General features: G+C 53.0%; 38 non-coding genes and 5 pseudogenes across 38 annotated transcripts; all 43 read left to right on the top strand.

Moving 5' to 3' along the window:
* The first annotated feature begins 146 nt into the window (after window positions 1-146).
* On the top strand, window positions 147-265 carry LOC148827320 (5S ribosomal RNA). The gene has a single exon (XR_016092458.1). It is a non-coding gene; the product is annotated as a 5S ribosomal RNA (ribosomal RNA).
* Window positions 266-802: 537 nt separating this feature from the next.
* On the top strand, window positions 803-921 carry LOC148827319 (5S ribosomal RNA). The gene has a single exon (XR_016092457.1). It is a non-coding gene; the product is annotated as a 5S ribosomal RNA (ribosomal RNA).
* Window positions 922-1,458: 537 nt separating this feature from the next.
* On the top strand, window positions 1,459-1,577 carry LOC148827318 (5S ribosomal RNA). The gene has a single exon (XR_016092456.1). It is a non-coding gene; the product is annotated as a 5S ribosomal RNA (ribosomal RNA).
* Window positions 1,578-2,033: 456 nt separating this feature from the next.
* Window positions 2,034-2,152, top strand: LOC148827317 (5S ribosomal RNA). The gene has a single exon (XR_016092454.1). It is a non-coding gene; the product is annotated as a 5S ribosomal RNA (ribosomal RNA).
* A 456-nt stretch (window positions 2,153-2,608) lies between these two features.
* LOC148827316 (5S ribosomal RNA) lies at window positions 2,609-2,727 on the top strand. Its single transcript, XR_016092976.1, has one exon. It is a non-coding gene; the product is annotated as a 5S ribosomal RNA (ribosomal RNA).
* A 456-nt stretch (window positions 2,728-3,183) lies between these two features.
* Window positions 3,184-3,302, top strand: LOC148827315 (5S ribosomal RNA). The gene has a single exon (XR_016092453.1). It is a non-coding gene; the product is annotated as a 5S ribosomal RNA (ribosomal RNA).
* A 456-nt stretch (window positions 3,303-3,758) lies between these two features.
* Window positions 3,759-3,877, top strand: LOC148827314 (5S ribosomal RNA). The gene has a single exon (XR_016092451.1). It is a non-coding gene; the product is annotated as a 5S ribosomal RNA (ribosomal RNA).
* A 537-nt stretch (window positions 3,878-4,414) lies between these two features.
* LOC148827313 (5S ribosomal RNA) lies at window positions 4,415-4,533 on the top strand (annotated as a pseudogene).
* A 456-nt stretch (window positions 4,534-4,989) lies between these two features.
* LOC148827312 (5S ribosomal RNA) lies at window positions 4,990-5,108 on the top strand. The gene has a single exon (XR_016092450.1). It is a non-coding gene; the product is annotated as a 5S ribosomal RNA (ribosomal RNA).
* A 456-nt stretch (window positions 5,109-5,564) lies between these two features.
* LOC148827311 (5S ribosomal RNA) lies at window positions 5,565-5,683 on the top strand. The gene has a single exon (XR_016092449.1). It is a non-coding gene; the product is annotated as a 5S ribosomal RNA (ribosomal RNA).
* A 537-nt stretch (window positions 5,684-6,220) lies between these two features.
* LOC148827310 (5S ribosomal RNA) lies at window positions 6,221-6,339 on the top strand. The gene has a single exon (XR_016092448.1). It is a non-coding gene; the product is annotated as a 5S ribosomal RNA (ribosomal RNA).
* A 537-nt stretch (window positions 6,340-6,876) lies between these two features.
* On the top strand, window positions 6,877-6,995 carry LOC148827309 (5S ribosomal RNA). Its single transcript, XR_016092447.1, has one exon. It is a non-coding gene; the product is annotated as a 5S ribosomal RNA (ribosomal RNA).
* A 456-nt stretch (window positions 6,996-7,451) lies between these two features.
* On the top strand, window positions 7,452-7,570 carry LOC148827308 (5S ribosomal RNA). Its single transcript, XR_016092446.1, has one exon. It is a non-coding gene; the product is annotated as a 5S ribosomal RNA (ribosomal RNA).
* Window positions 7,571-8,107: 537 nt separating this feature from the next.
* LOC148827307 (5S ribosomal RNA) lies at window positions 8,108-8,226 on the top strand. The gene has a single exon (XR_016092445.1). It is a non-coding gene; the product is annotated as a 5S ribosomal RNA (ribosomal RNA).
* Window positions 8,227-8,682: 456 nt separating this feature from the next.
* On the top strand, window positions 8,683-8,801 carry LOC148827306 (5S ribosomal RNA). Its single transcript, XR_016092444.1, has one exon. It is a non-coding gene; the product is annotated as a 5S ribosomal RNA (ribosomal RNA).
* Window positions 8,802-9,257: 456 nt separating this feature from the next.
* LOC148827305 (5S ribosomal RNA) lies at window positions 9,258-9,376 on the top strand. Its single transcript, XR_016092975.1, has one exon. It is a non-coding gene; the product is annotated as a 5S ribosomal RNA (ribosomal RNA).
* A 456-nt stretch (window positions 9,377-9,832) lies between these two features.
* On the top strand, window positions 9,833-9,951 carry LOC148827304 (5S ribosomal RNA). Its single transcript, XR_016092442.1, has one exon. It is a non-coding gene; the product is annotated as a 5S ribosomal RNA (ribosomal RNA).
* A 456-nt stretch (window positions 9,952-10,407) lies between these two features.
* On the top strand, window positions 10,408-10,526 carry LOC148827303 (5S ribosomal RNA). The gene has a single exon (XR_016092440.1). It is a non-coding gene; the product is annotated as a 5S ribosomal RNA (ribosomal RNA).
* A 537-nt stretch (window positions 10,527-11,063) lies between these two features.
* LOC148827302 (5S ribosomal RNA) lies at window positions 11,064-11,182 on the top strand. The gene has a single exon (XR_016092873.1). It is a non-coding gene; the product is annotated as a 5S ribosomal RNA (ribosomal RNA).
* A 456-nt stretch (window positions 11,183-11,638) lies between these two features.
* LOC148827301 (5S ribosomal RNA) lies at window positions 11,639-11,757 on the top strand. The gene has a single exon (XR_016092439.1). It is a non-coding gene; the product is annotated as a 5S ribosomal RNA (ribosomal RNA).
* Window positions 11,758-12,213: 456 nt separating this feature from the next.
* On the top strand, window positions 12,214-12,332 carry LOC148827300 (5S ribosomal RNA). Its single transcript, XR_016092438.1, has one exon. It is a non-coding gene; the product is annotated as a 5S ribosomal RNA (ribosomal RNA).
* A 456-nt stretch (window positions 12,333-12,788) lies between these two features.
* LOC148827299 (5S ribosomal RNA) lies at window positions 12,789-12,907 on the top strand. Its single transcript, XR_016092437.1, has one exon. It is a non-coding gene; the product is annotated as a 5S ribosomal RNA (ribosomal RNA).
* A 537-nt stretch (window positions 12,908-13,444) lies between these two features.
* Window positions 13,445-13,563, top strand: LOC148827298 (5S ribosomal RNA). Its single transcript, XR_016092436.1, has one exon. It is a non-coding gene; the product is annotated as a 5S ribosomal RNA (ribosomal RNA).
* Window positions 13,564-14,100: 537 nt separating this feature from the next.
* LOC148827297 (5S ribosomal RNA) lies at window positions 14,101-14,219 on the top strand. Its single transcript, XR_016092435.1, has one exon. It is a non-coding gene; the product is annotated as a 5S ribosomal RNA (ribosomal RNA).
* Window positions 14,220-14,675: 456 nt separating this feature from the next.
* On the top strand, window positions 14,676-14,794 carry LOC148827296 (5S ribosomal RNA). The gene has a single exon (XR_016092434.1). It is a non-coding gene; the product is annotated as a 5S ribosomal RNA (ribosomal RNA).
* Window positions 14,795-15,250: 456 nt separating this feature from the next.
* On the top strand, window positions 15,251-15,369 carry LOC148827295 (5S ribosomal RNA; annotated as a pseudogene).
* A 456-nt stretch (window positions 15,370-15,825) lies between these two features.
* Window positions 15,826-15,944, top strand: LOC148827294 (5S ribosomal RNA). Its single transcript, XR_016092433.1, has one exon. It is a non-coding gene; the product is annotated as a 5S ribosomal RNA (ribosomal RNA).
* Window positions 15,945-16,400: 456 nt separating this feature from the next.
* Window positions 16,401-16,519, top strand: LOC148827293 (5S ribosomal RNA). The gene has a single exon (XR_016092432.1). It is a non-coding gene; the product is annotated as a 5S ribosomal RNA (ribosomal RNA).
* Window positions 16,520-16,975: 456 nt separating this feature from the next.
* Window positions 16,976-17,094, top strand: LOC148827292 (5S ribosomal RNA). The gene has a single exon (XR_016092429.1). It is a non-coding gene; the product is annotated as a 5S ribosomal RNA (ribosomal RNA).
* A 456-nt stretch (window positions 17,095-17,550) lies between these two features.
* LOC148827291 (5S ribosomal RNA) lies at window positions 17,551-17,669 on the top strand. The gene has a single exon (XR_016092428.1). It is a non-coding gene; the product is annotated as a 5S ribosomal RNA (ribosomal RNA).
* Window positions 17,670-18,125: 456 nt separating this feature from the next.
* LOC148827290 (5S ribosomal RNA) lies at window positions 18,126-18,244 on the top strand. The gene has a single exon (XR_016092791.1). It is a non-coding gene; the product is annotated as a 5S ribosomal RNA (ribosomal RNA).
* A 537-nt stretch (window positions 18,245-18,781) lies between these two features.
* LOC148827289 (5S ribosomal RNA) lies at window positions 18,782-18,900 on the top strand. Its single transcript, XR_016092427.1, has one exon. It is a non-coding gene; the product is annotated as a 5S ribosomal RNA (ribosomal RNA).
* A 537-nt stretch (window positions 18,901-19,437) lies between these two features.
* Window positions 19,438-19,556, top strand: LOC148827288 (5S ribosomal RNA). The gene has a single exon (XR_016093320.1). It is a non-coding gene; the product is annotated as a 5S ribosomal RNA (ribosomal RNA).
* Window positions 19,557-20,093: 537 nt separating this feature from the next.
* On the top strand, window positions 20,094-20,212 carry LOC148827287 (5S ribosomal RNA). Its single transcript, XR_016092426.1, has one exon. It is a non-coding gene; the product is annotated as a 5S ribosomal RNA (ribosomal RNA).
* A 537-nt stretch (window positions 20,213-20,749) lies between these two features.
* LOC148827286 (5S ribosomal RNA) lies at window positions 20,750-20,868 on the top strand. Its single transcript, XR_016092425.1, has one exon. It is a non-coding gene; the product is annotated as a 5S ribosomal RNA (ribosomal RNA).
* A 537-nt stretch (window positions 20,869-21,405) lies between these two features.
* Window positions 21,406-21,524, top strand: LOC148827285 (5S ribosomal RNA). Its single transcript, XR_016092424.1, has one exon. It is a non-coding gene; the product is annotated as a 5S ribosomal RNA (ribosomal RNA).
* Window positions 21,525-22,060: 536 nt separating this feature from the next.
* LOC148827284 (5S ribosomal RNA) lies at window positions 22,061-22,179 on the top strand. Its single transcript, XR_016092423.1, has one exon. It is a non-coding gene; the product is annotated as a 5S ribosomal RNA (ribosomal RNA).
* A 456-nt stretch (window positions 22,180-22,635) lies between these two features.
* On the top strand, window positions 22,636-22,754 carry LOC148827283 (5S ribosomal RNA; annotated as a pseudogene).
* Window positions 22,755-23,210: 456 nt separating this feature from the next.
* Window positions 23,211-23,329, top strand: LOC148827282 (5S ribosomal RNA; annotated as a pseudogene).
* Window positions 23,330-23,866: 537 nt separating this feature from the next.
* Window positions 23,867-23,985, top strand: LOC148827281 (5S ribosomal RNA; annotated as a pseudogene).
* Window positions 23,986-24,441: 456 nt separating this feature from the next.
* On the top strand, window positions 24,442-24,560 carry LOC148827280 (5S ribosomal RNA). The gene has a single exon (XR_016092422.1). It is a non-coding gene; the product is annotated as a 5S ribosomal RNA (ribosomal RNA).
* Window positions 24,561-25,016: 456 nt separating this feature from the next.
* LOC148827279 (5S ribosomal RNA) lies at window positions 25,017-25,135 on the top strand. Its single transcript, XR_016092421.1, has one exon. It is a non-coding gene; the product is annotated as a 5S ribosomal RNA (ribosomal RNA).
* Window positions 25,136-25,591: 456 nt separating this feature from the next.
* Window positions 25,592-25,710, top strand: LOC148827278 (5S ribosomal RNA). Its single transcript, XR_016092420.1, has one exon. It is a non-coding gene; the product is annotated as a 5S ribosomal RNA (ribosomal RNA).
* The last annotated feature ends 19 nt before the right edge of the window (window positions 25,711-25,729 follow it).

Here is a 25,729-nt window from a genome sequence, read left to right as displayed (position 1 = left end):
GCAGCAGCTCTCCACAGCGATCCTCTATAGCGCCCTTTCTCCCGCAGCTCCGTCCTCATTGGAAGGAAGCAAGAAAAAAGCAGCGTCGTAAAAGAGGTGACGGAGCTGTCCTCTCTATAAGAAGGGTGCCAGCGAGCCTTGCTCTCGCTTACGGCCACACCCCCTTGAGCACGCCTGATCTCGTCTGATCTCGGAAGCTAAACAGGGATGGGCCTGGTTAGTACTTGGATGGGAGACCGCCTGGGAATACCAGGTGCTGTAAGCTTTTAAGCGCAGGAGGCGCCCTATCCCCGCTCGCTCGCTCATTCCCCTGTTCACACGTGCAGTGCGGCTTGTCCGTCTGTTTATTTGTCAGCTTTGGCGAGACACGGGTGCTTGTGTATTAGCGTGAGCGTTTTTTATTCTGATCATGAACAGTTTTACAAGTCCGCAAAGGATCGAGGAAAGGTTTATCGCCAGCTGAAAAGAGACACAGCGCTTCGGCTGTGGAGACTTGTTCGGCTGGCGTTCGGGGAGTCGCGTTTTTCAGAATTGTATTGAGATCGTTTTCCACAGAGCTCAGATGTCAAAGCACAGCAGCAGCTCTCCACAGCGATCCTCTATAGCGCCCTTTCTCCCGCAGCTCCGTCCTCATTGGAAGGAAGCAAGAGTGAAAGGCTGAAGTGAAATAGAGCGGGGACGAAGGCAGTGAAGAGAGAGAACGTGGGAAGAAGAGAAAAACGCAAGGGAAAAAAAGCAGCGTCGTAAAAGAGGTGACGGAGCTGTCCTCTCTATAAGAAGGGTGCCAGCGAGCCTTGCTCTCGCTTACGGCCACACCCCCTTGAGCACGCCTGATCTCGTCTGATCTCGGAAGCTAAACAGGGATGGGCCTGGTTAGTACTTGGATGGGAGACCGCCTGGGAATACCAGGTGCTGTAAGCTTTTAAGCGCAGGAGGCGCCCTATCCCCGCTCGCTCGCTCATTCCCCTGTTCACACGTGCAGTGCGGCTTGTCCGTCTGTTTATTTGTCAGCTTTGGCGAGACACGGGTGCTTGTGTATTAGCGTGAGCGTTTTTTATTCTGATCATGAACAGTTTTACAAGTCCGCAAAGGATCGAGGAAAGGTTTATCGCCAGCTGAAAAGAGACACAGCGCTTCGGCTGTGGAGACTTGTTCGGCTGGCGTTCGGGGAGTCGCGTTTTTCAGAATTGTATTGAGATCGTTTTCCACAGAGCTCAGATGTCAAAGCACAGCAGCAGCTCTCCACAGCGATCCTCTATAGCGCCCTTTCTCCCGCAGCTCCGTCCTCATTGGAAGGAAGCAAGAGTGAAAGGCTGAAGTGAAATAGAGCGGGGACGAAGGCAGTGAAGAGAGAGAACGTGGGAAGAAGAGAAAAACGCAAGGGAAAAAAAGCAGCGTCGTAAAAGAGGTGACGGAGCTGTCCTCTCTATAAGAAGGGTGCCAGCGAGCCTTGCTCTCGCTTACGGCCACACCCCCTTGAGCACGCCTGATCTCGTCTGATCTCGGAAGCTAAACAGGGATGGGCCTGGTTAGTACTTGGATGGGAGACCGCCTGGGAATACCAGGTGCTGTAAGCTTTTAAGCGCAGGAGGCGCCCTATCCCCGCTCGCTCGCTCATTCCCCTGTTCACACGTGCAGTGCGGCTTGTCCGTCTGTTTATTTGTCAGCTTTGGCGAGACACGGGTGCTTGTGTATTAGCGTGAGCGTTTTTTATTCTGATCATGAACAGTTTTACAAGTCCGCAAAGGATCGAGGAAAGGTTTATCGCCAGCTGAAAAGAGACACAGCGCTTCGGCTGTGGAGACTTGTTCGGCTGGCGTTCGGGGAGTCGCGTTTTTCAGAATTGTATTGAGATCGTTTTCCACAGAGCTCAGATGTCAAAGCACAGCAGCAGCTCTCCACAGCGATCCTCTATAGCGCCCTTTCTCCCGCAGCTCCGTCCTCATTGGAAGGAAGCAAGAAAAAAGCAGCGTCGTAAAAGAGGTGACGGAGCTGTCCTCTCTATAAGAAGGGTGCCAGCGAGCCTTGCTCTCGCTTACGGCCACACCCCCTTGAGCACGCCTGATCTCGTCTGATCTCGGAAGCTAAACAGGGATGGGCCTGGTTAGTACTTGGATGGGAGACCGCCTGGGAATACCAGGTGCTGTAAGCTTTTAAGCGCAGGAGGCGCCCTATCCCCGCTCGCTCGCTCATTCCCCTGTTCACACGTGCAGTGCGGCTTGTCCGTCTGTTTATTTGTCAGCTTTGGCGAGACACGGGTGCTTGTGTATTAGCGTGAGCGTTTTTTATTCTGATCATGAACAGTTTTACAAGTCCGCAAAGGATCGAGGAAAGGTTTATCGCCAGCTGAAAAGAGACACAGCGCTTCGGCTGTGGAGACTTGTTCGGCTGGCGTTCGGGGAGTCGCGTTTTTCAGAATTGTATTGAGATCGTTTTCCACAGAGCTCAGATGTCAAAGCACAGCAGCAGCTCTCCACAGCGATCCTCTATAGCGCCCTTTCTCCCGCAGCTCCGTCCTCATTGGAAGGAAGCAAGAAAAAAGCAGCGTCGTAAAAGAGGTGACGGAGCTGTCCTCTCTATAAGAAGGGTGCCAGCGAGCCTTGCTCTCGCTTACGGCCACACCCCCTTGAGCACGCCTGATCTCGTCTGATCTCGGACGCTAAACAGGGATGGGCCTGGTTAGTACTTGGATGGGAGACCGCCTGGGAATACCAGGTGCTGTAAGCTTTTAAGCGCAGGAGGCGCCCTATCCCCGCTCGCTCGCTCATTCCCCTGTTCACACGTGCAGTGCGGCTTGTCCGTCTGTTTATTTGTCAGCTTTGGCGAGACACGGGTGCTTGTGTATTAGCGTGAGCGTTTTTTATTCTGATCATGAACAGTTTTACAAGTCCGCAAAGGATCGAGGAAAGGTTTATCGCCAGCTGAAAAGAGACACAGCGCTTCGGCTGTGGAGACTTGTTCGGCTGGCGTTCGGGGAGTCGCGTTTTTCAGAATTGTATTGAGATCGTTTTCCACAGAGCTCAGATGTCAAAGCACAGCAGCAGCTCTCCACAGCGATCCTCTATAGCGCCCTTTCTCCCGCAGCTCCGTCCTCATTGGAAGGAAGCAAGAAAAAAGCAGCGTCGTAAAAGAGGTGACGGAGCTGTCCTCTCTATAAGAAGGGTGCCAGCGAGCCTTGCTCTCGCTTACGGCCACACCCCCTTGAGCACGCCTGATCTCGTCTGATCTCGGAAGCTAAACAGGGATGGGCCTGGTTAGTACTTGGATGGGAGACCGCCTGGGAATACCAGGTGCTGTAAGCTTTTAAGCGCAGGAGGCGCCCTATCCCCGCTCGCTCGCTCATTCCCCTGTTCACACGTGCAGTGCGGCTTGTCCGTCTGTTTATTTGTCAGCTTTGGCGAGACACGGGTGCTTGTGTATTAGCGTGAGCGTTTTTTATTCTGATCATGAACAGTTTTACAAGTCCGCAAAGGATCGAGGAAAGGTTTATCGCCAGCTGAAAAGAGACACAGCGCTTCGGCTGTGGAGACTTGTTCGGCTGGCGTTCGGGGAGTCGCGTTTTTCAGAATTGTATTGAGATCGTTTTCCACAGAGCTCAGATGTCAAAGCACAGCAGCAGCTCTCCACAGCGATCCTCTATAGCGCCCTTTCTCCCGCAGCTCCGTCCTCATTGGAAGGAAGCAAGAAAAAAGCAGCGTCGTAAAAGAGGTGACGGAGCTGTCCTCTCTATAAGAAGGGTGCCAGCGAGCCTTGCTCTCGCTTACGGCCACACCCCCTTGAGCACGCCTGATCTCGTCTGATCTCGGAAGCTAAACAGGGATGGGCCTGGTTAGTACTTGGATGGGAGACCGCCTGGGAATACCAGGTGCTGTAAGCTTTTAAGCGCAGGAGGCGCCCTATCCCCGCTCGCTCGCTCATTCCCCTGTTCACACGTGCAGTGCGGCTTGTCCGTCTGTTTATTTGTCAGCTTTGGCGAGACACGGGTGCTTGTGTATTAGCGTGAGCGTTTTTTATTCTGATCATGAACAGTTTTACAAGTCCGCAAAGGATCGAGGAAAGGTTTATCGCCAGCTGAAAAGAGACACAGCGCTTCGGCTGTGGAGACTTGTTCGGCTGGCGTTCGGGGAGTCGCGTTTTTCAGAATTGTATTGAGATCGTTTTCCACAGAGCTCAGATGTCAAAGCACAGCAGCAGCTCTCCACAGCGATCCTCTATAGCGCCCTTTCTCCCGCAGCTCCGTCCTCATTGGAAGGAAGCAAGAGTGAAAGGCTGAAGTGAAATAGAGCGGGGACGAAGGCAGTGAAGAGAGAGAACGTGGGAAGAAGAGAAAAACGCAAGGGAAAAAAAGCAGCGTCGTAAAAGAGGTGACGGAGCTGTCCTCTCTATAAGAAGGGTGCCAGCGAGCCTTGCTCTCGCTTACGGCCACACCCCCTTGAGCACGCCTGATCTTGTCTGATCTCGGAAGCTAAACAGGGATGGGCCTGGTTAGTACTTGGATGGGAGACCGCCTGGGAATACCAGGTGCTGTAAGCTTTTAAGCGCAGGAGGCGCCCTATCCCCGCTCGCTCGCTCATTCCCCTGTTCACACGTGCAGTGCGGCTTGTCCGTCTGTTTATTTGTCAGCTTTGGCGAGACACGGGTGCTTGTGTATTAGCGTGAGCGTTTTTTATTCTGATCATGAACAGTTTTACAAGTCCGCAAAGGATCGAGGAAAGGTTTATCGCCAGCTGAAAAGAGACACAGCGCTTCGGCTGTGGAGACTTGTTCGGCTGGCGTTCGGGGAGTCGCGTTTTTCAGAATTGTATTGAGATCGTTTTCCACAGAGCTCAGATGTCAAAGCACAGCAGCAGCTCTCCACAGCGATCCTCTATAGCGCCCTTTCTCCCGCAGCTCCGTCCTCATTGGAAGGAAGCAAGAAAAAAGCAGCGTCGTAAAAGAGGTGACGGAGCTGTCCTCTCTATAAGAAGGGTGCCAGCGAGCCTTGCTCTCGCTTACGGCCACACCCCCTTGAGCACGCCTGATCTCGTCTGATCTCGGAAGCTAAACAGGGATGGGCCTGGTTAGTACTTGGATGGGAGACCGCCTGGGAATACCAGGTGCTGTAAGCTTTTAAGCGCAGGAGGCGCCCTATCCCCGCTCGCTCGCTCATTCCCCTGTTCACACGTGCAGTGCGGCTTGTCCGTCTGTTTATTTGTCAGCTTTGGCGAGACACGGGTGCTTGTGTATTAGCGTGAGCGTTTTTTATTCTGATCATGAACAGTTTTACAAGTCCGCAAAGGATCGAGGAAAGGTTTATCGCCAGCTGAAAAGAGACACAGCGCTTCGGCTGTGGAGACTTGTTCGGCTGGCGTTCGGGGAGTCGCGTTTTTCAGAATTGTATTGAGATCGTTTTCCACAGAGCTCAGATGTCAAAGCACAGCAGCAGCTCTCCACAGCGATCCTCTATAGCGCCCTTTCTCCCGCAGCTCCGTCCTCATTGGAAGGAAGCAAGAAAAAAGCAGCATCGTAAAAGAGGTGACGGAGCTGTCCTCTCTATAAGAAGGGTGCCAGCGAGCCTTGCTCTCGCTTACGGCCACACCCCCTTGAGCACGCCTGATCTCGTCTGATCTCGGAAGCTAAACAGGGATGGGCCTGGTTAGTACTTGGATGGGAGACCGCCTGGGAATACCAGGTGCTGTAAGCTTTTAAGCGCAGGAGGCGCCCTATCCCCGCTCGCTCGCTCATTCCCCTGTTCACACGTGCAGTGCGGCTTGTCCGTCTGTTTATTTGTCAGCTTTGGCGAGACACGGGTGCTTGTGTATTAGCGTGAGCGTTTTTTATTCTGATCATGAACAGTTTTACAAGTCCGCAAAGGATCGAGGAAAGGTTTATCGCCAGCTGAAAAGAGACACAGCGCTTCGGCTGTGGAGACTTGTTCGGCTGGCGTTCGGGGAGTCGCGTTTTTCAGAATTGTATTGAGATCGTTTTCCACAGAGCTCAGATGTCAAAGCACAGCAGCAGCTCTCCACAGCGATCCTCTATAGCGCCCTTTCTCCCGCAGCTCCGTCCTCATTGGAAGGAAGCAAGAGTGAAAGGCTGAAGTGAAATAGAGCGGGGACGAAGGCAGTGAAGAGAGAGAACGTGGGAAGAAGAGAAAAACGCAAGGGAAAAAAAGCAGCGTCGTAAAAGAGGTGACGGAGCTGTCCTCTCTATAAGAAGGGTGCCAGCGAGCCTTGCTCTCGCTTACGGCCACACCCCCTTGAGCACGCCTGATCTCGTCTGATCTCGGAAGCTAAACAGGGATGGGCCTGGTTAGTACTTGGATGGGAGACCGCCTGGGAATACCAGGTGCTGTAAGCTTTTAAGCGCAGGAGGCGCCCTATCCCCGCTCGCTCGCTCATTCCCCTGTTCACACGTGCAGTGCGGCTTGTCCGTCTGTTTATTTGTCAGCTTTGGCGAGACACGGGTGCTTGTGTATTAGCGTGAGCGTTTTTTATTCTGATCATGAACAGTTTTACAAGTCCGCAAAGGATCGAGGAAAGGTTTATCGCCAGCTGAAAAGAGACACAGCGCTTCGGCTGTGGAGACTTGTTCGGCTGGCGTTCGGGGAGTCGCGTTTTTCAGAATTGTATTGAGATCGTTTTCCACAGAGCTCAGATGTCAAAGCACAGCAGCAGCTCTCCACAGCGATCCTCTATAGCGCCCTTTCTCCCGCAGCTCCGTCCTCATTGGAAGGAAGCAAGAGTGAAAGGCTGAAGTGAAATAGAGCGGGGACGAAGGCAGTGAAGAGAGAGAACGTGGGAAGAAGAGAAAAACGCAAGGGAAAAAAAGCAGCGTCGTAAAAGAGGTGACGGAGCTGTCCTCTCTATAAGAAGGGTGCCAGCGAGCCTTGCTCTCGCTTACGGCCACACCCCCTTGAGCACGCCTGATCTCGTCTGATCTCGGAAGCTAAACAGGGATGGGCCTGGTTAGTACTTGGATGGGAGACCGCCTGGGAATACCAGGTGCTGTAAGCTTTTAAGCGCAGGAGGCGCCCTATCCCCGCTCGCTCGCTCATTCCCCTGTTCACACGTGCAGTGCGGCTTGTCCGTCTGTTTATTTGTCAGCTTTGGCGAGACACGGGTGCTTGTGTATTAGCGTGAGCGTTTTTTATTCTGATCATGAACAGTTTTACAAGTCCGCAAAGGATCGAGGAAAGGTTTATCGCCAGCTGAAAAGAGACACAGCGCTTCGGCTGTGGAGACTTGTTCGGCTGGCGTTCGGGGAGTCGCGTTTTTCAGAATTGTATTGAGATCGTTTTCCACAGAGCTCAGATGTCAAAGCACAGCAGCAGCTCTCCACAGCGATCCTCTATAGCGCCCTTTCTCCCGCAGCTCCGTCCTCATTGGAAGGAAGCAAGAAAAAAGCAGCGTCGTAAAAGAGGTGACGGAGCTGTCCTCTCTATAAGAAGGGTGCCAGCGAGCCTTGCTCTCGCTTACGGCCACACCCCCTTGAGCACGCCTGATCTCGTCTGATCTCGGAAGCTAAACAGGGATGGGCCTGGTTAGTACTTGGATGGGAGACCGCCTGGGAATACCAGGTGCTGTAAGCTTTTAAGCGCAGGAGGCGCCCTATCCCCGCTCGCTCGCTCATTCCCCTGTTCACACGTGCAGTGCGGCTTGTCCGTCTGTTTATTTGTCAGCTTTGGCGAGACACGGGTGCTTGTGTATTAGCGTGAGCGTTTTTTATTCTGATCATGAACAGTTTTACAAGTCCGCAAAGGATCGAGGAAAGGTTTATCGCCAGCTGAAAAGAGACACAGCGCTTCGGCTGTGGAGACTTGTTCGGCTGGCGTTCGGGGAGTCGCGTTTTTCAGAATTGTATTGAGATCGTTTTCCACAGAGCTCAGATGTCAAAGCACAGCAGCAGCTCTCCACAGCGATCCTCTATAGCGCCCTTTCTCCCGCAGCTCCGTCCTCATTGGAAGGAAGCAAGAGTGAAAGGCTGAAGTGAAATAGAGCGGGGACGAAGGCAGTGAAGAGAGAGAACGTGGGAAGAAGAGAAAAACGCAAGGGAAAAAAAGCAGCGTCGTAAAAGAGGTGACGGAGCTGTCCTCTCTATAAGAAGGGTGCCAGCGAGCCTTGCTCTCGCTTACGGCCACACCCCCTTGAGCACGCCTGATCTCGTCTGATCTCGGAAGCTAAACAGGGATGGGCCTGGTTAGTACTTGGATGGGAGACCGCCTGGGAATACCAGGTGCTGTAAGCTTTTAAGCGCAGGAGGCGCCCTATCCCCGCTCGCTCGCTCATTCCCCTGTTCACACGTGCAGTGCGGCTTGTCCGTCTGTTTATTTGTCAGCTTTGGCGAGACACGGGTGCTTGTGTATTAGCGTGAGCGTTTTTTATTCTGATCATGAACAGTTTTACAAGTCCGCAAAGGATCGAGGAAAGGTTTATCGCCAGCTGAAAAGAGACACAGCGCTTCGGCTGTGGAGACTTGTTCGGCTGGCGTTCGGGGAGTCGCGTTTTTCAGAATTGTATTGAGATCGTTTTCCACAGAGCTCAGATGTCAAAGCACAGCAGCAGCTCTCCACAGCGATCCTCTATAGCGCCCTTTCTCCCGCAGCTCCGTCCTCATTGGAAGGAAGCAAGAAAAAAGCAGCGTCGTAAAAGAGGTGACGGAGCTGTCCTCTCTATAAGAAGGGTGCCAGCGAGCCTTGCTCTCGCTTACGGCCACACCCCCTTGAGCACGCCTGATCTCGTCTGATCTCGGAAGCTAAACAGGGATGGGCCTGGTTAGTACTTGGATGGGAGACCGCCTGGGAATACCAGGTGCTGTAAGCTTTTAAGCGCAGGAGGCGCCCTATCCCCGCTCGCTCGCTCATTCCCCTGTTCACACGTGCAGTGCGGCTTGTCCGTCTGTTTATTTGTCAGCTTTGGCGAGACACGGGTGCTTGTGTATTAGCGTGAGCGTTTTTTATTCTGATCATGAACAGTTTTACAAGTCCGCAAAGGATCGAGGAAAGGTTTATCGCCAGCTGAAAAGAGACACAGCGCTTCGGCTGTGGAGACTTGTTCGGCTGGCGTTCGGGGAGTCGCGTTTTTCAGAATTGTATTGAGATCGTTTTCCACAGAGCTCAGATGTCAAAGCACAGCAGCAGCTCTCCACAGCGATCCTCTATAGCGCCCTTTCTCCCGCAGCTCCGTCCTCATTGGAAGGAAGCAAGAAAAAAGCAGCGTCGTAAAAGAGGTGACGGAGCTGTCCTCTCTATAAGAAGGGTGCCAGCGAGCCTTGCTCTCGCTTACGGCCACACCCCCTTGAGCACGCCTGATCTCGTCTGATCTCGGACGCTAAACAGGGATGGGCCTGGTTAGTACTTGGATGGGAGACCGCCTGGGAATACCAGGTGCTGTAAGCTTTTAAGCGCAGGAGGCGCCCTATCCCCGCTCGCTCGCTCATTCCCCTGTTCACACGTGCAGTGCGGCTTGTCCGTCTGTTTATTTGTCAGCTTTGGCGAGACACGGGTGCTTGTGTATTAGCGTGAGCGTTTTTTATTCTGATCATGAACAGTTTTACAAGTCCGCAAAGGATCGAGGAAAGGTTTATCGCCAGCTGAAAAGAGACACAGCGCTTCGGCTGTGGAGACTTGTTCGGCTGGCGTTCGGGGAGTCGCGTTTTTCAGAATTGTATTGAGATCGTTTTCCACAGAGCTCAGATGTCAAAGCACAGCAGCAGCTCTCCACAGCGATCCTCTATAGCGCCCTTTCTCCCGCAGCTCCGTCCTCATTGGAAGGAAGCAAGAAAAAAGCAGCGTCGTAAAAGAGGTGACGGAGCTGTCCTCTCTATAAGAAGGGTGCCAGCGAGCCTTGCTCTCGCTTACGGCCACACCCCCTTGAGCACGCCTGATCTCGTCTGATCTCGGAAGCTAAACAGGGATGGGCCTGGTTAGTACTTGGATGGGAGACCGCCTGGGAATACCAGGTGCTGTAAGCTTTTAAGCACAGGAGGCGCCCTATCCCCGCTCGCTCGCTCATTCCCCTGTTCACACGTGCAGTGCGGCTTGTCCGTCTGTTTATTTGTCAGCTTTGGCGAGACACGGGTGCTTGTGTATTAGCGTGAGCGTTTTTTATTCTGATCATGAACAGTTTTACAAGTCCGCAAAGGATCGAGGAAAGGTTTATCGCCAGCTGAAAAGAGACACAGCGCTTCGGCTGTGGAGACTTGTTCGGCTGGCGTTCGGGGAGTCGCGTTTTTCAGAATTGTATTGAGATCGTTTTCCACAGAGCTCAGATGTCAAAGCACAGCAGCAGCTCTCCACAGCGATCCTCTATAGCGCCCTTTCTCCCGCAGCTCCGTCCTCATTGGAAGGAAGCAAGAAAAAAGCAGCGTCGTAAAAGAGGTGACGGAGCTGTCCTCTCTATAAGAAGGGTGCCAGCGAGCCTTGCTCTCGCTTACGGCCACACCCCCTTGAGCACGCCTGATCTCGTCTGATCTCGGAAGCTAAACAGGGATGGGCCTGGTTAGTACTTGGATGGGAGACCGCCTGGGAATACCAGGTGCTGTAAGCTTTTAAGCGCAGGAGGCGCCCTATCCCCGCTCGCTCGCTCATTCCCCTGTTCACACGTGCAGTGCGGCTTGTCCGTCTGTTTATTTGTCAGCTTTGGCGAGACACGGGTGCTTGTGTATTAGCGTGAGCGTTTTTTATTCTGATCATGAACAGTTTTACAAGTCCGCAAAGGATCGAGGAAAGGTTTATCGCCAGCTGAAAAGAGACACAGCGCTTCGGCTGTGGAGACTTGTTCGGCTGGCGTTCGGGGAGTCGCGTTTTTCAGAATTGTATTGAGATCGTTTTCCACAGAGCTCAGATGTCAAAGCACAGCAGCAGCTCTCCACAGCGATCCTCTATAGCGCCCTTTCTCCCGCAGCTCCGTCCTCATTGGAAGGAAGCAAGAGTGAAAGGCTGAAGTGAAATAGAGCGGGGACGAAGGCAGTGAAGAGAGAGAACGTGGGAAGAAGAGAAAAACGCAAGGGAAAAAAAGCAGCGTCGTAAAAGAGGTGACGGAGCTGTCCTCTCTATAAGAAGGGTGCCAGCGAGCCTTGCTCTCGCTTACGGCCACACCCCCTTGAGCACGCCTGATCTCGTCTGATCTCTGAAGCTAAACAGGGATGGGCCTGGTTAGTACTTGGATGGGAGACCGCCTGGGAATACCAGGTGCTGTAAGCTTTTAAGCGCAGGAGGCGCCCTATCCCCGCTCGCTCGCTCATTCCCCTGTTCACACGTGCAGTGCGGCTTGTCCGTCTGTTTATTTGTCAGCTTTGGCGAGACACGGGTGCTTGTGTATTAGCGTGAGCGTTTTTTATTCTGATCATGAACAGTTTTACAAGTCCGCAAAGGATCGAGGAAAGGTTTATCGCCAGCTGAAAAGAGACACAGCGCTTCGGCTGTGGAGACTTGTTCGGCTGGCGTTCGGGGAGTCGCGTTTTTCAGAATTGTATTGAGATCGTTTTCCACAGAGCTCAGATGTCAAAGCACAGCAGCAGCTCTCCACAGCGATCCTCTATAGCGCCCTTTCTCCCGCAGCTCCGTCCTCATTGGAAGGAAGCAAGAAAAAAGCAGCGTCGTAAAAGAGGTGACGGAGCTGTCCTCTCTATAAGAAGGGTGCCAGCGAGCCTTGCTCTCGCTTACGGCCACACCCCCTTGAGCACGCCTGATCTCGTCTGATCTCGGAAGCTAAACAGGGATGGGCCTGGTTAGTACTTGGATGGGAGACCGCCTGGGAATACCAGGTGCTGTAAGCTTTTAAGCGCAGGAGGCGCCCTATCCCCGCTCGCTCGCTCATTCCCCTGTTCACACGTGCAGTGCGGCTTGTCCGTCTGTTTATTTGTCAGCTTTGGCGAGACACGGGTGCTTGTGTATTAGCGTGAGCGTTTTTTATTCTGATCATGAACAGTTTTACAAGTCCGCAAAGGATCGAGGAAAGGTTTATCGCCAGCTGAAAAGAGACACAGCGCTTCGGCTGTGGAGACTTGTTCGGCTGGCGTTCGGGGAGTCGCGTTTTTCAGAATTGTATTGAGATCGTTTTCCACAGAGCTCAGATGTCAAAGCACAGCAGCAGCTCTCCACAGCGATCCTCTATAGCGCCCTTTCTCCCGCAGCTCCGTCCTCATTGGAAGGAAGCAAGAAAAAAGCAGCATCGTAAAAGAGGTGACGGAGCTGTCCTCTCTATAAGAAGGGTGCCAGCGAGCCTTGCTCTCGCTTACGGCCACACCCCCTTGAGCACGCCTGATCTCGTCTGATCTCGGAAGCTAAACAGGGATGGGCCTGGTTAGTACTTGGATGGGAGACCGCCTGGGAATACCAGGTGCTGTAAGCTTTTAAGCGCAGGAGGCGCCCTATCCCCGCTCGCTCGCTCATTCCCCTGTTCACACGTGCAGTGCGGCTTGTCCGTCTGTTTATTTGTCAGCTTTGGCGAGACACGGGTGCTTGTGTATTAGCGTGAGCGTTTTTTATTCTGATCATGAACAGTTTTACAAGTCCGCAAAGGATCGAGGAAAGGTTTATCGCCAGCTGAAAAGAGACACAGCGCTTCGGCTGTGGAGACTTGTTCGGCTGGCGTTCGGGGAGTCGCGTTTTTCAGAATTGTATTGAGATCGTTTTCCACAGAGCTCAGATGTCAAAGCACAGCAGCAGCTCTCCACAGCGATCCTCTATAGCGCCCTTTCTCCCGCAGCTCCGTCCTCATTGGAAGGAAGCAAGAAAAAAGCAGCGTCGTAAAAGAGGTGACGGAGCTGTCCTCTCTATAAGAAGGGTGCCAGCGAGCCTTGCTCTCGCTTACGGCCACACCCCCTTGAGCACGCCTGATCTCGTCTGATCTCGGAAGCTAAACAGGGATGGGCCTGGTTAGTACTTGGATGGGAGACCGCCTGGGAATACCAGGTGCTGTAAGCTTTTAAGCGCAGGAGGCGCCCTATCCCCGCTCGCTCGCTCATTCCCCTGTTCACACGTGCAGTGCGGCTTGTCCGTCTGTTTATTTGTCAGCTTTGGCGAGACACGGGTGCTTGTGTATTAGCGTGAGCGTTTTTTATTCTGATCATGAACAGTTTTACAAGTCCGCAAAGGATCGAGGAAAGGTTTATCGCCAGCTGAAAAGAGACACAGCGCTTCGGCTGTGGAGACTTGTTCGGCTGGCGTTCGGGGAGTCGCGTTTTTCAGAATTGTATTGAGATCGTTTTCCACAGAGCTCAGATGTCAAAGCACAGCAGCAGCTCTCCACAGCGATCCTCTATAGCGCCCTTTCTCCCGCAGCTCCGTCCTCATTGGAAGGAAGCAAGAGTGAAAGGCTGAAGTGAAATAGAGCGGGGACGAAGGCAGTGAAGAGAGAGAACGTGGGAAGAAGAGAAAAACGCAAGGGAAAAAAAGCAGCGTCGTAAAAGAGGTGACGGAGCTGTCCTCTCTATAAGAAGGGTGCCAGCGAGCCTTGCTCTCGCTTACGGCCACACCCCCTTGAGCACGCCTGATCTCGTCTGATCTCGGAAGCTAAACAGGGATGGGCCTGGTTAGTACTTGGATGGGAGACCGCCTGGGAATACCAGGTGCTGTAAGCTTTTAAGCGCAGGAGGCGCCCTATCCCCGCTCGCTCGCTCATTCCCCTGTTCACACGTGCAGTGCGGCTTGTCCGTCTGTTTATTTGTCAGCTTTGGCGAGACACGGGTGCTTGTGTATTAGCGTGAGCGTTTTTTATTCTGATCATGAACAGTTTTACAAGTCCGCAAAGGATCGAGGAAAGGTTTATCGCCAGCTGAAAAGAGACACAGCGCTTCGGCTGTGGAGACTTGTTCGGCTGGCGTTCGGGGAGTCGCGTTTTTCAGAATTGTATTGAGATCGTTTTCCACAGAGCTCAGATGTCAAAGCACAGCAGCAGCTCTCCACAGCGATCCTCTATAGCGCCCTTTCTCCCGCAGCTCCGTCCTCATTGGAAGGAAGCAAGAGTGAAAGGCTGAAGTGAAATAGAGCGGGGACGAAGGCAGTGAAGAGAGAGAACGTGGGAAGAAGAGAAAAACGCAAGGGAAAAAAAGCAGCGTCGTAAAAGAGGTGACGGAGCTGTCCTCTCTATAAGAAGGGTGCCAGCGAGCCTTGCTCTCGCTTACGGCCACACCCCCTTGAGCACGCCTGATCTCGTCTGATCTCGGAAGCTAAACAGGGATGGGCCTGGTTAGTACTTGGATGGGAGACCGCCTGGGAATACCAGGTGCTGTAAGCTTTTAAGCGCAGGAGGCGCCCTATCCCCGCTCGCTCGCTCATTCCCCTGTTCACACGTGCAGTGCGGCTTGTCCGTCTGTTTATTTGTCAGCTTTGGCGAGACACGGGTGCTTGTGTATTAGCGTGAGCGTTTTTTATTCTGATCATGAACAGTTTTACAAGTCCGCAAAGGATCGAGGAAAGGTTTATCGCCAGCTGAAAAGAGACACAGCGCTTCGGCTGTGGAGACTTGTTCGGCTGGCGTTCGGGGAGTCGCGTTTTTCAGAATTGTATTGAGATCGTTTTCCACAGAGCTCAGATGTCAAAGCACAGCAGCAGCTCTCCACAGCGATCCTCTATAGCGCCCTTTCTCCCGCAGCTCCGTCCTCATTGGAAGGAAGCAAGAAAAAAGCAGCGTCGTAAAAGAGGTGACGGAGCTGTCCTCTCTATAAGAAGGGTGCCAGCGAGCCTTGCTCTCGCTTACGGCCACACCCCCTTGAGCACGCCTGATCTCGTCTGATCTCGGAAGCTAAACAGGGATGGGCCTGGTTAGTACTTGGATGGGAGACCGCCTGGGAATACCAGGTGCTGTAAGCTTTTAAGCGCAGGAGGCGCCCTATCCCCGCTCGCTCGCTCATTCCCCTGTTCACACGTGCAGTGCGGCTTGTCCGTCTGTTTATTTGTCAGCTTTGGCGAGACACGGGTGCTTGTGTATTAGCGTGAGCGTTTTTTATTCTGATCATGAACAGTTTTACAAGTCCGCAAAGGATCGAGGAAAGGTTTATCGCCAGCTGAAAAGAGACACAGCGCTTCGGCTGTGGAGACTTGTTCGGCTGGCGTTCGGGGAGTCGCGTTTTTCAGAATTGTATTGAGATCGTTTTCCACAGAGCTCAGATGTCAAAGCACAGCAGCAGCTCTCCACAGCGATCCTCTATAGCGCCCTTTCTCCCGCAGCTCCGTCCTCATTGGAAGGAAGCAAGAAAAAAGCAGCGTCGTAAAAGAGGTGACGGAGCTGTCCTCTCTATAAGAAGGGTGCCAGCGAGCCTTGCTCTCGCTTACGGCCACACCCCCTTGAGCACGCCTGATCTCGTCTGATCTTGGAAGCTAAACAGGGATGGGCCTGGTTAGTACTTGGATGGGAGACCGCCTGGGAATACCAGGTGCTGTAAGCTTTTAAGCGCAGGAGGCGCCCTATCCCCGCTCGCTCGCTCATTCCCCTGTTCACACGTGCAGTGCGGCTTGTCCGTCTGTTTATTTGTCAGCTTTGGCGAGACACGGGTGCTTGTGTATTAGCGTGAGCGTTTTTTATTCTGATCATGAACAGTTTTACAAGTCCGCAAAGGATCGAGGAAAGGTTTATCGCCAGCTGAAAAGAGACACAGCGCTTCGGCTGTGGAGACTTGTTCGGCTGGCGTTCGGGGAGTCGCGTTTTTCAGAATTGTATTGAGATCGTTTTCCACAGAGCTCAGATGTCAAAGCACAGCAGCAGCTCTCCACAGCGATCCTCTATAGCGCCCTTTCTCCCGCAGCTCCGTCCTCATTGGAAGGAAGCAAGAAAAAAGCAGCGTCGTAAAAGAGGTGACGGAGCTGTCCTCTCTATAAGAAGGGTGCCAGCGAGCCTTGCTCTTGCTTACGGCCACACCCCCTTGAGCACGCCTGATCTCGTCTGATCTCGGAAGCTAAACAGGGATGGGCCTGGTTAGTACTTGGATGGGAGACCGCCTGGGAATACCAGGTGCTGTAAGCTTTTAAGCGCAGGAGGCGCCCTATCCCCGCTCGCTCGCTCATTCCCCTGTTCACACGTGCAGTGCGGCTTGTCCGTCTGTTTATTTGTCAGCTTTGGCGAGACACGGGTGCTTGTGTATTAGCGTGAGCGTTTTTTATTCTGATCATGAACAGTTTTACAAGTCCGCAAAGGATCGAGGAAAGGTTTATCGCCAGCTGAAAAGAGACACAGCGCTTCGGCTGTGGAGACTTGTTCGGCTGGCGTTCGGGGAGTCGCGTTTTTCAGAATTGTATTGAGATCGTTTTCCACAGAGCTCAGATGTCAAAGCACAGCAGCAGCTCTCCACAGCGATCCTCTATAGCGCCCTTTCTCCCGCAGCTCCGTCCTCATTGGAAGGAAGCAAGAAAAAAGCAGCGTCGTAAAAGAGGTGACGGAGCTGTCCTCTCTATAAGAAGGGTGCCAGCGAGCCTTGCTCTCGCTTACGGCCACACCCCCTTGAGCACGCCTGATCTCGTCTGATCTCGGAAGCTAAACAGGGATGGGCCTGGTTAGTACTTGGATGGGAGACCGCCTGGGAATACCAGGTGCTGTAAGCTTTTAAGCGCAGGAGGCGCCCTATCCCCGCTCGCTCGCTCATTCCCCTGTTCACACGTGCAGTGCGGCTTGTCCGTCTGTTTATTTGTCAGCTTTGGCGAGACACGGGTGCTTGTGTATTAGCGTGAGCGTTTTTTATTCTGATCATGAACAGTTTTACAAGTCCGCAAAGGATCGAGGAAAGGTTTATCGCCAGCTGAAAAGAGACACAGCGCTTCGGCTGTGGAGACTTGTTCGGCTGGCGTTCGGGGAGTCGCGTTTTTCAGAATTGTATTGAGATCGTTTTCCACAGAGCTCAGATGTCAAAGCACAGCAGCAGCTCTCCACAGCGATCCTCTATAGCGCCCTTTCTCCCGCAGCTCCGTCCTCATTGGAAGGAAGCAAGAAAAAAGCAGCGTCGTAAAAGAGGTGACGGAGCTGTCCTCTCTATAAGAAGGGTGCCAGCGAGCCTTGCTCTCGCTTACGGCCACACCCCCTTGAGCACGCCTGATCTCGTCTGATCTCGGAAGCTAAACAGGGATGGGCCTGGTTAGTACTTGGATGGGAGACCGCCTGGGAATACCAGGTGCTGTAAGCTTTTAAGCGCAGGAGGCGCCCTATCCCCGCTCGCTCGCTCATTCCCCTGTTCACACGTGCAGTGCGGCTTGTCCGTCTGTTTATTTGTCAGCTTTGGCGAGACACGGGTGCTTGTGTATTAGCGTGAGCGTTTTTTATTCTGATCATGAACAGTTTTACAAGTCCGCAAAGGATCGAGGAAAGGTTTATCGCCAGCTGAAAAGAGACACAGCGCTTCGGCTGTGGAGACTTGTTCGGCTGGCGTTCGGGGAGTCGCGTTTTTCAGAATTGTATTGAGATCGTTTTCCACAGAGCTCAGATGTCAAAGCACAGCAGCAGCTCTCCACAGCGATCCTCTATAGCGCCCTTTCTCCCGCAGCTCCGTCCTCATTGGAAGGAAGCAAGAAAAAAGCAGCGTCGTAAAAGAGGTGACGGAGCTGTCCTCTCTATAAGAAGGGTGCCAGCGAGCCTTGCTCTCGCTTACGGCCACACCCCCTTGAGCACGCCTGATCTCGTCTGATCTCGGAAGCTAAACAGGGATGGGCCTGGTTAGTACTTGGATGGGAGACCGCCTGGGAATACCAGGTGCTGTAAGCTTTTAAGCGCAGGAGGCGCCCTATCCCCGCTCGCTCGCTCATTCCCCTGTTCACACGTGCAGTGCGGCTTGTCCGTCTGTTTATTTGTCAGCTTTGGCGAGACACGGGTGCTTGTGTATTAGCGTGAGCGTTTTTTATTCTGATCATGAACAGTTTTACAAGTCCGCAAAGGATCGAGGAAAGGTTTATCGCCAGCTGAAAAGAGACACAGCGCTTCGGCTGTGGAGACTTGTTCGGCTGGCGTTCGGGGAGTCGCGTTTTTCAGAATTGTATTGAGATCGTTTTCCACAGAGCTCAGATGTCAAAGCACAGCAGCAGCTCTCCACAGCGATCCTCTATAGCGCCCTTTCTCCCGCAGCTCCGTCCTCATTGGAAGGAAGCAAGAAAAAAGCAGCGTCGTAAAAGAGGTGACGGAGCTGTCCTCTCTATAAGAAGGGTGCCAGCGAGCCTTGCTCTCGCTTACGGCCACACCCCCTTGAGCACTCCTGATCTCGTCTGATCTCGGAAGCTAAACAGGGATGGGCCTGGTTAGTACTTGGATGGGAGACCGCCTGGGAATACCAGGTGCTGTAAGCTTTTAAGCGCAGGAGGCGCCCTATCCCCGCTCGCTCGCTCATTCCCCTGTTCACACGTGCAGTGCGGCTTGTCCGTCTGTTTATTTGTCAGCTTTGGCGAGACACGGGTGCTTGTGTATTAGCGTGAGCGTTTTTTATTCTGATCATGAACAGTTTTACAAGTCCGCAAAGGATCGAGGAAAGGTTTATCGCCAGCTGAAAAGAGACACAGCGCTTCGGCTGTGGAGACTTGTTCGGCTGGCGTTCGGGGAGTCGCGTTTTTCAGAATTGTATTGAGATCGTTTTCCACAGAGCTCAGATGTCAAAGCACAGCAGCAGCTCTCCACAGCGATCCTCTATAGCGCCCTTTCTCCCGCAGCTCCGTCCTCATTGGAAGGAAGCAAGAGTGAAAGGCTGAAGTGAAATAGAGCGGGGACGAAGGCAGTGAAGAGAGAGAACGTGGGAAGAAGAGAAAAACGCAAGGGAAAAAAAGCAGCGTCGTAAAAGAGGTGACGGAGCTGTCCTCTCTATAAGAAGGGTGCCAGCGAGCCTTGCTCTCGCTTACGGCCACACCCCCTTGAGCACGCCTGATCTCGTCTGATCTCGGAAGCTAAACAGGGATGGGCCTGGTTAGTACTTGGATGGGAGACCGCCTGGGAATACCAGGTGCTGTAAGCTGTTAAGCGCAGGAGGCGCCCTATCCCCGCTCGCTCGCTCATTCCCCTGTTCACACGTGCAGTGCGGCTTGTCCGTCTGTTTATTTGTCAGCTTTGGCGAGACACGGGTGCTTGTGTATTAGCGTGAGCGTTTTTTATTCTGATCATGAACAGTTTTACAAGTCCGCAAAGGATCGAGGAAAGGTTTATCGCCAGCTGAAAAGAGACACAGCGCTTCGGCTGTGGAGACTTGTTCGGCTGGCGTTCGGGGAGTCGCGTTTTTCAGAATTGTATTGAGATCGTTTTCCACAGAGCTCAGATGTCAAAGCACAGCAGCAGCTCTCCACAGCGATCCTCTATAGCGCCCTTTCTCCCGCAGCTCCGTCCTCATTGGAAGGAAGCAAGAGTGAAAGGCTGAAGTGAAATAGAGCTGGGACGAAGGCAGTGAAGAGAGAGAACGTGGGAAGAAGAGAAAAACGCAAGGGAAAAAAAGCAGCGTCGTAAAAGAGGTGACGGAGCTGTCCTCTCTATAAGAAGGGTGCCAGCGAGCCTTGCTCTCGCTTACGGCCACACCCCCTTGAGCACGCCTGATCTCGTCTGATCTCGGAAGCTAAACAGGGATGGGCCGGGTTAGTACTTGGATGGGAGACCGCCTGGGAATACCAGGTGCTGTAAGCTTTTAAGCGCAGGAGGCGCCCTATCCCCGCTCGCTCGCTCATTCCCCTGTTCACACGTGCAGTGCGGCTTGTCCGTCTGTTTATTTGTCAGCTTTGGCGAGACACGGGTGCTTGTGTATTAGCGTGAGCGTTTTTTATTCTGATCATGAACAGTTTTACAAGTCCGCAAAGGATCGAGGAAAGGTTTATCGCCAGCTGAAAAGAGACACAGCGCTTCGGCTGTGGAGACTTGTTCGGCTGGCGTTCGGGGAGTCGCGTTTTTCAGAATTGTATTGAGATCGTTTTCCACAGAGCTCAGATGTCAAAGCACAGCAGCAGCTCTCCACAGCGATCCTCTATAGCGCCCTTTCTCCCGCAGCTCCGTCCTCATTGGAAGGAAGCAAGAGTGAAAGGCTGAAGTGAAATAGAGCGGGGACGAAGGCAGTGAAGAGAGAGAACGTGGGAAGAAGAGAAAAACGCAAGGGAAAAAAAGCAGCGTCGTAAAAGAGGTGACGGAGCTGTCCTCTCTATAAGAAGGGTGCCAGCGAGCCTTGCTCTCGCTTACGGCCACACCCCCTTGAGCACGCCTGATCTCGTCTGATCTCGGAAGCTAAACAGGGATGGGCCTGGTTAGTACTTGGATGGGAGACCGCCTGGGAATACCAGGTGCTGTAAGCTTTTAAGCGCAGGAGGCGCCCTATCCCCGCTCGCTCGCTCATTCCCCTGTTCACACGTGCAGTGCGGCTTGTCCGTCTGTTTATTTGTCAGCTTTGGCGAGACACGGGTGCTTGTGTATTAGCGTGAGCGTTTTTTATTCTGATCATGAACAGTTTTACAAGTCCGCAAAGGATCGAGGAAAGGTTTATCGCCAGCTGAAAAGAGACACAGCGCTTCGGCTGTGGAGACTTGTTCGGCTGGCGTTCGGGGAGTCGCGTTTTTCAGAATTGTATTCAGATCGTTTTCCACAGAGCTCAGATGTCAAAGCACAGCAGCAGCTCTCCACAGCGATCCTCTATAGCGCCCTTTCTCCCGCAGCTCCGTCCTCATTGGAAGGAAGCAAGAGTGAAAGGCTGAAGTGAAATAGAGCGGGGACGAAGGCAGTGAAGAGAGAGAACGTGGGAAGAAGAGAAAAACGCAAGGGAAAAAAAGCAGCGTCGTAAAAGAGGTGACGGAGCTGTCCTCTCTATAAGAAGGGTGCCAGCGAGCCTTGCTCTCGCTTACGGCCACACCCCCTTGAGCACGCCTGATCTCGTCTGATCTCGGAAGCTAAACAGGGATGGGCCTGGTTAGTACTTGGATGGGAGACCGCCTGGGAATACCAGGTGCTGTAAGCTTTTAAGCGCAGGAGGCGCCCTATCCCCGCTCGCTCGCTCATTCCCCTGTTCACACGTGCAGTGCGGCTTGTCCGTCTGTTTATTTGTCAGCTTTGGCGAGACACGGGTGCTTGTGTATTAGCGTGAGCGTTTTTTATTCTGATCATGAACAGTTTTACAAGTCCGCAAAGGATCGAGGAAAGGTTTATCGCCAGCTGAAAAGAGACACAGCGCTTCGGCTGTGGAGACTTGTTCGGCTGGCGTTCGGGGAGTCGCGTTTTTCAGAATTGTATTGAGATCGTTTTCCACAGAGCTCAGATGTCAAAGCACAGCAGCAGCTCTCCACAGCGATCCTCTATAGCGCCCTTTCTCCCGCAGCTCCGTCCTCATTGGAAGGAAGCAAGAGTGAAAGGCTGAAGTGAAATAGAGCGGGGACGAAGGCAGTGAAGAGAGAGAACGTGGGAAGAAGAGAAAAACGCAAGGGAAAAAAAGCAGCGTCGTAAAAGAGGGGACGGAGCTGTCCTCTCTATAAGAAGGGTGCCAGCGAGCCTTGCTCTCGCTTACGGCCACACCCCCTTGAGCACGCCTGATCTCGTCTGATCTCGGAAGCTAAACAGGGATGGGCCTGGTTAGTACTTGGATGGGAGACCGCCTGGGAATACCAGGTGCTGTAAGCTTTTAAGCGCAGGAGGCGCCCTATCCCCGCTCGCTCGCTCATTCCCCTGTTCACACGTGCAGTGCGGCTTGTCCGTCTGTTTATTTGTCAGCTTTGGCGAGACACGGGTGCTTGTGTATTAGCGTGAGCGTTTTTTATTCTGATCATGAACAGTTTTACAAGTCCGCAAAGGATCGAGGAAAGGTTTATCGCCAGCTGAAAAGAGACACAGCGCTTCGGCTGTGGAGACTTGTTCGGCTGGCGTTCGGGGAGTCGCGTTTTTCAGAATTGTATTGAGATCGTTTTCCACAGAGCTCAGATGTCAAAGCACAGCAGCAGCTCTCCACAGCGATCCTCTATAGCGCCCTTTCTCCCGCAGCTCCGTCCTCATTGGAAGGAAGCAAGAGTGAAAGGCTGAAGTGAAATAGAGGGGGATGAAGGCAGTGAAGAGAGAGAACGTGGGAAGAAGAGAAAAACGCAAGGGAAAAAAAGCAGCGTCGTAAAAGAGGTGACGGAGCTGTCCTCTCTATAAGAAGGGTGCCAGCGAGCCTTGCTCTCGCTTACGGCCACACCCCCTTGAGCACGCCTGATCTCGTCTGATCTCGGAAGCTAAACAGGGATGGGCCTGGTTAGTACTTGGATGGGAGACCGCCTGGGAATACCAGGTGCTGTAAGCTTTTAAGCGCAGGAGGCGCCCTATCCCCGCTCGCTCGCTCATTCCCCTGTTCACACGTGCAGTGCGGCTTGTCCGTCTGTTTATTTGTCAGCTTTGGCGAGACACGGGTGCTTGTGTATTAGCGTGAGCGTTTTTTATTCTGATCATGAACAGTTTTACAAGTCCGCAAAGGATCGAGGAAAGGTTTATCGCCAGCTGAAAAGAGACACAGCGCTTCGGCTGTGGAGACTTGTTCGGCTGGCGTTCGGGGAGTTGCGTTTTTCAGAATTGTATTGAGATCGTTTTCCACAGAGCTCAGATGTCAAAGCACAGCAGCAGCTCTCCACAGCGATCCTCTATAGCGCCCTTTCTCCCGCAGCTCCGTCCTCATTGGAAGGAAGCAAGAAAAAAGCAGCGTCGTAAAAGAGGTGACGGAGCTGTCCTCTCTATAAGAAGGGTGCCAGCGAGCCTTGCTCTCGCTTACGGCCACACCCCCTTGAGCATGCCTGATCTCGTCTGATCTCGGAAGCTAAACAGAGATGGGCCTGGTTAGTACTTGGATGGGAGACCGCCTGGGAATACCAGGTGCTGTAAGCTTTTAAGCGCAGGAGGCGCCCTATCCCCGCTCGCTCGCTCATTCCCCTGTTCACACGTGCAGTGCGGCTTGTCCGTCTGTTTATTTGTCAGCTTTGGCGAGACACGGGTGCTTGTGTATTAGCGTGAGCGTTTTTTATTCTGATCATGAACAGTTTTACAAGTCCGCAAAGGATCGAGGAAAGGTTTATCGCCAGCTGAAAAGAGACACAGCGCTTCGGCTGTGGAGACTTGTTCGGCTGGCGTTCGGGGAGTCGCGTTTTTCAGAATTGTATTGAGATCGTTTTCCACAGAGCTCAGATGTCAAAGCACAGCAGCAGCTCTCCACAGCGATCCTCTATAGCGCCCTTTCTCCCGCAGCTCCGTCCTCATTGGAAGGAAGCAAGAAAAAAGCAGCGTCGTAAAAGAGGTGACGGAGCTGTCCTCTCTATAAGAAGGGTGCCAGCGAGCCTTGCTCTCACTTACGGCCACACCCCCTTGAGCACGCCTGATCTCGTCTGATCGCGGAAGCTAAACAGGGATGGGCCTGGTTAGTACTTGGATGGGAGACCGCCTGGGAATACCAGGTGCTGTAAGCTTTTAAGCGCAGGAGGCGCCCTATCCCCGCTCGCTCGCTCATTCCCCTGTTCACACGTGCAGTGCGGCTTGTCCGTCTGTTTATTTGTCAGCTTTGGCGAGACACGGGTGCTTGTGTATTAGCGTGAGCGTTTTTTATTCTGATCATGAACAGTTTTACAAGTCCGCAAAGGATCGAGGAAAGGTTTATCGCCAGCTGAAAAGAGACACAGCGCTTCGGCTGTGGAGACTTGTTCGGCTGGCGTTCGGGGAGTCGCGTTTTTCAGAATTGTATTGAGATCGTTTTCCACAGAGCTCAGATGTCAAAGCACAGCAGCAGCTCTCCACAGCGATCCTCTATAGCGCCCTTTCTCCCGCAGCTCCGTCCTCATTGGAAGGAAGCAAGAGTGAAAGGCTGAAGTGAAATAGAGCGGGGACGAAGGCAGTGAAGAGAGAGAACGTGGGAAGAAGAGAAAAACGCAAGGGAAAAAAAGCAGCGTCGTAAAAGAGGTGACGGAGCTGTCCTCTCTATAAGAAGGGTGCCAGCGAGCCTTGCTCTCGCTTACGGCCACACCCCCTTGAGAACGCCTGATCTCGTCTCATCTCGGAAGCTAAACAGGGATGGGCCTGGTTAGTACTTGGATGGGAGACCGCCTGGGAATACCAGGTGCTGTAAGCTTTTAAGCGCAGGAGGCGCCCTATCCCCGCTCGCTCGCTCATTCCCCTGTTCACACGTGCAGTGCGGCTTGTCCGTCTGTTTATTTGTCAGCTTTGGCGAGACACGGGTGCTTGTGTATTAGCGTGAGCGTTTTTTATTCTGATCATGAACAGTTTTACAAGTCCGCAAAGGATCGAGGAAAGGTTTATCGCCAGCTGAAAAGAGACACAGCGCTTCGGCTGTGGAGACTTGTTCGGCTGGCGTTCGGGGAGTCGCGTTTTTCAGAATTGTATTGAGATCGTTTTCCACAGAGCTCAGATGTCAAAGCACAGCAGCAGCTCTCCACAGCGATCCTCTATAGCGCCCTTTCTCCCGCAGCTCCGTCCTCATTGGAAGGAAGCAAGAAAAAAGCAGCGTCGTAAAAGAGGTGACGGAGCTGTCCTCTCTATAAGAAGGGTGCCAGCGAGCCTTGCTCTCGCTTACGGCCACACCCCCTTGAGCACGCCTGATCTCGTCTGATCTCGGAAGCTAAACAGGGATGGGCCTGGTTAGTACTTGGATGGGAGACCGCCTGGGAATACCAGGTGCTGTAAGCTTTTAAGCGCAGGAGGCGCCCTATCCCCGCTCGCTCGCTCATTCCCCTGTTCACACGTGCAGTGCGGCTTGTCCGTCTGTTTATTTGTCAGCTTTGGCGAGACACGGGTGCTTGTGTATTAGCGTGAGCGTTTTTTATTCTGATCATGAACAGTTTTACAAGTCCGCAAAGGATCGAGGAAAGGTTTATCGCCAGCTGAAAAGAGACACAGCGCTTCGGCTGTGGAGACTTGTTCGGCTGGCGTTCGGGGAGTCGCGTTTTTCAGAATTGTATTGAGATCGTTTTCCACAGAGCTCAGATGTCAAAGCACAGCAGCAGCTCTCCACAGCGATCCTCTATAGCGCCCTTTCTCCCGCAGCTCCGTCCTCATTGGAAGGAAGCAAGAAAAAAGCAGCGTCGTAAAAGAGGTGACGGAGCTGTCCTCTCTATAAGAAGGGTGCCAGCGAGCCTTGCTCTCGCTTACGGCCACACCCCCTTGAGCACGCCTGATCTCGTCTGATCTCGGAAGCTAAACAGGGATGGGCCTGGTTAGTACTTGGATGGGAGACCGCCTGGGAATACCAGGTGCTGTAAGCTTTTAAGCGCAGGAGGCGCCCTATCCCCGCTCGCTCGCTCATTCCCCTGTTCACACGTGCAGTGCGGCTTGTCCGTCTGTTTATTTGTCAGCTTTGGCGAGACACGGGTGCTTGTGTATTAGCGTGAGCGTTTTTTATTCTGATCATGAACAGTTTTACAAGTCCGCAAAGGATCGAGGAAAGGTTTATCGCCAGCTGAAAAGAGACACAGCGCTTCGGCTGTGGAGACTTGTTCGGCTGGCGTTCGGGGAGTCGCGTTTTTCAGAATTGTATTGAGATCGTTTTCCACAGAGCTCAGATGTCAAAGCACAGCAGCAGCTCTCCACAGCGATCCTCTATAGCGCCCTTTCTCCCGCAGCTCCGTCCTCATTGGAAGGAAGCAAGAAAAAAGCAGCGTCGTAAAAGAGGTGACGGAGCTGTCCTCTCTATAAGAAGGGTGCCAGCGAGCCTTGCTCTCGCTTACGGCCACACCCCCTTGAGCACGCCTGATCTCGTCTGATCTCGGAAGCTAAACAGGGATGGGCCTGGTTAGTACTTGGATGGGAGACCGCCTGGGAATACCAGGTGCTGTAAGCTTTTAAGCGCAGGAGGCGCC

Source organism: Atractosteus spatula, chromosome 10, assembly GCF_055471065.1.
Source record: "Atractosteus spatula isolate fAtrSpa1 chromosome 10, fAtrSpa1.hap1, whole genome shotgun sequence".
In the NCBI taxonomy this organism is placed as follows: domain Eukaryota; kingdom Metazoa; phylum Chordata; class Actinopteri; order Semionotiformes; family Lepisosteidae; genus Atractosteus; species Atractosteus spatula.
The sequence above is the reverse complement of the archived record's forward strand: the minus strand, read 5'-3'. Positions and strand labels throughout refer to the sequence as shown.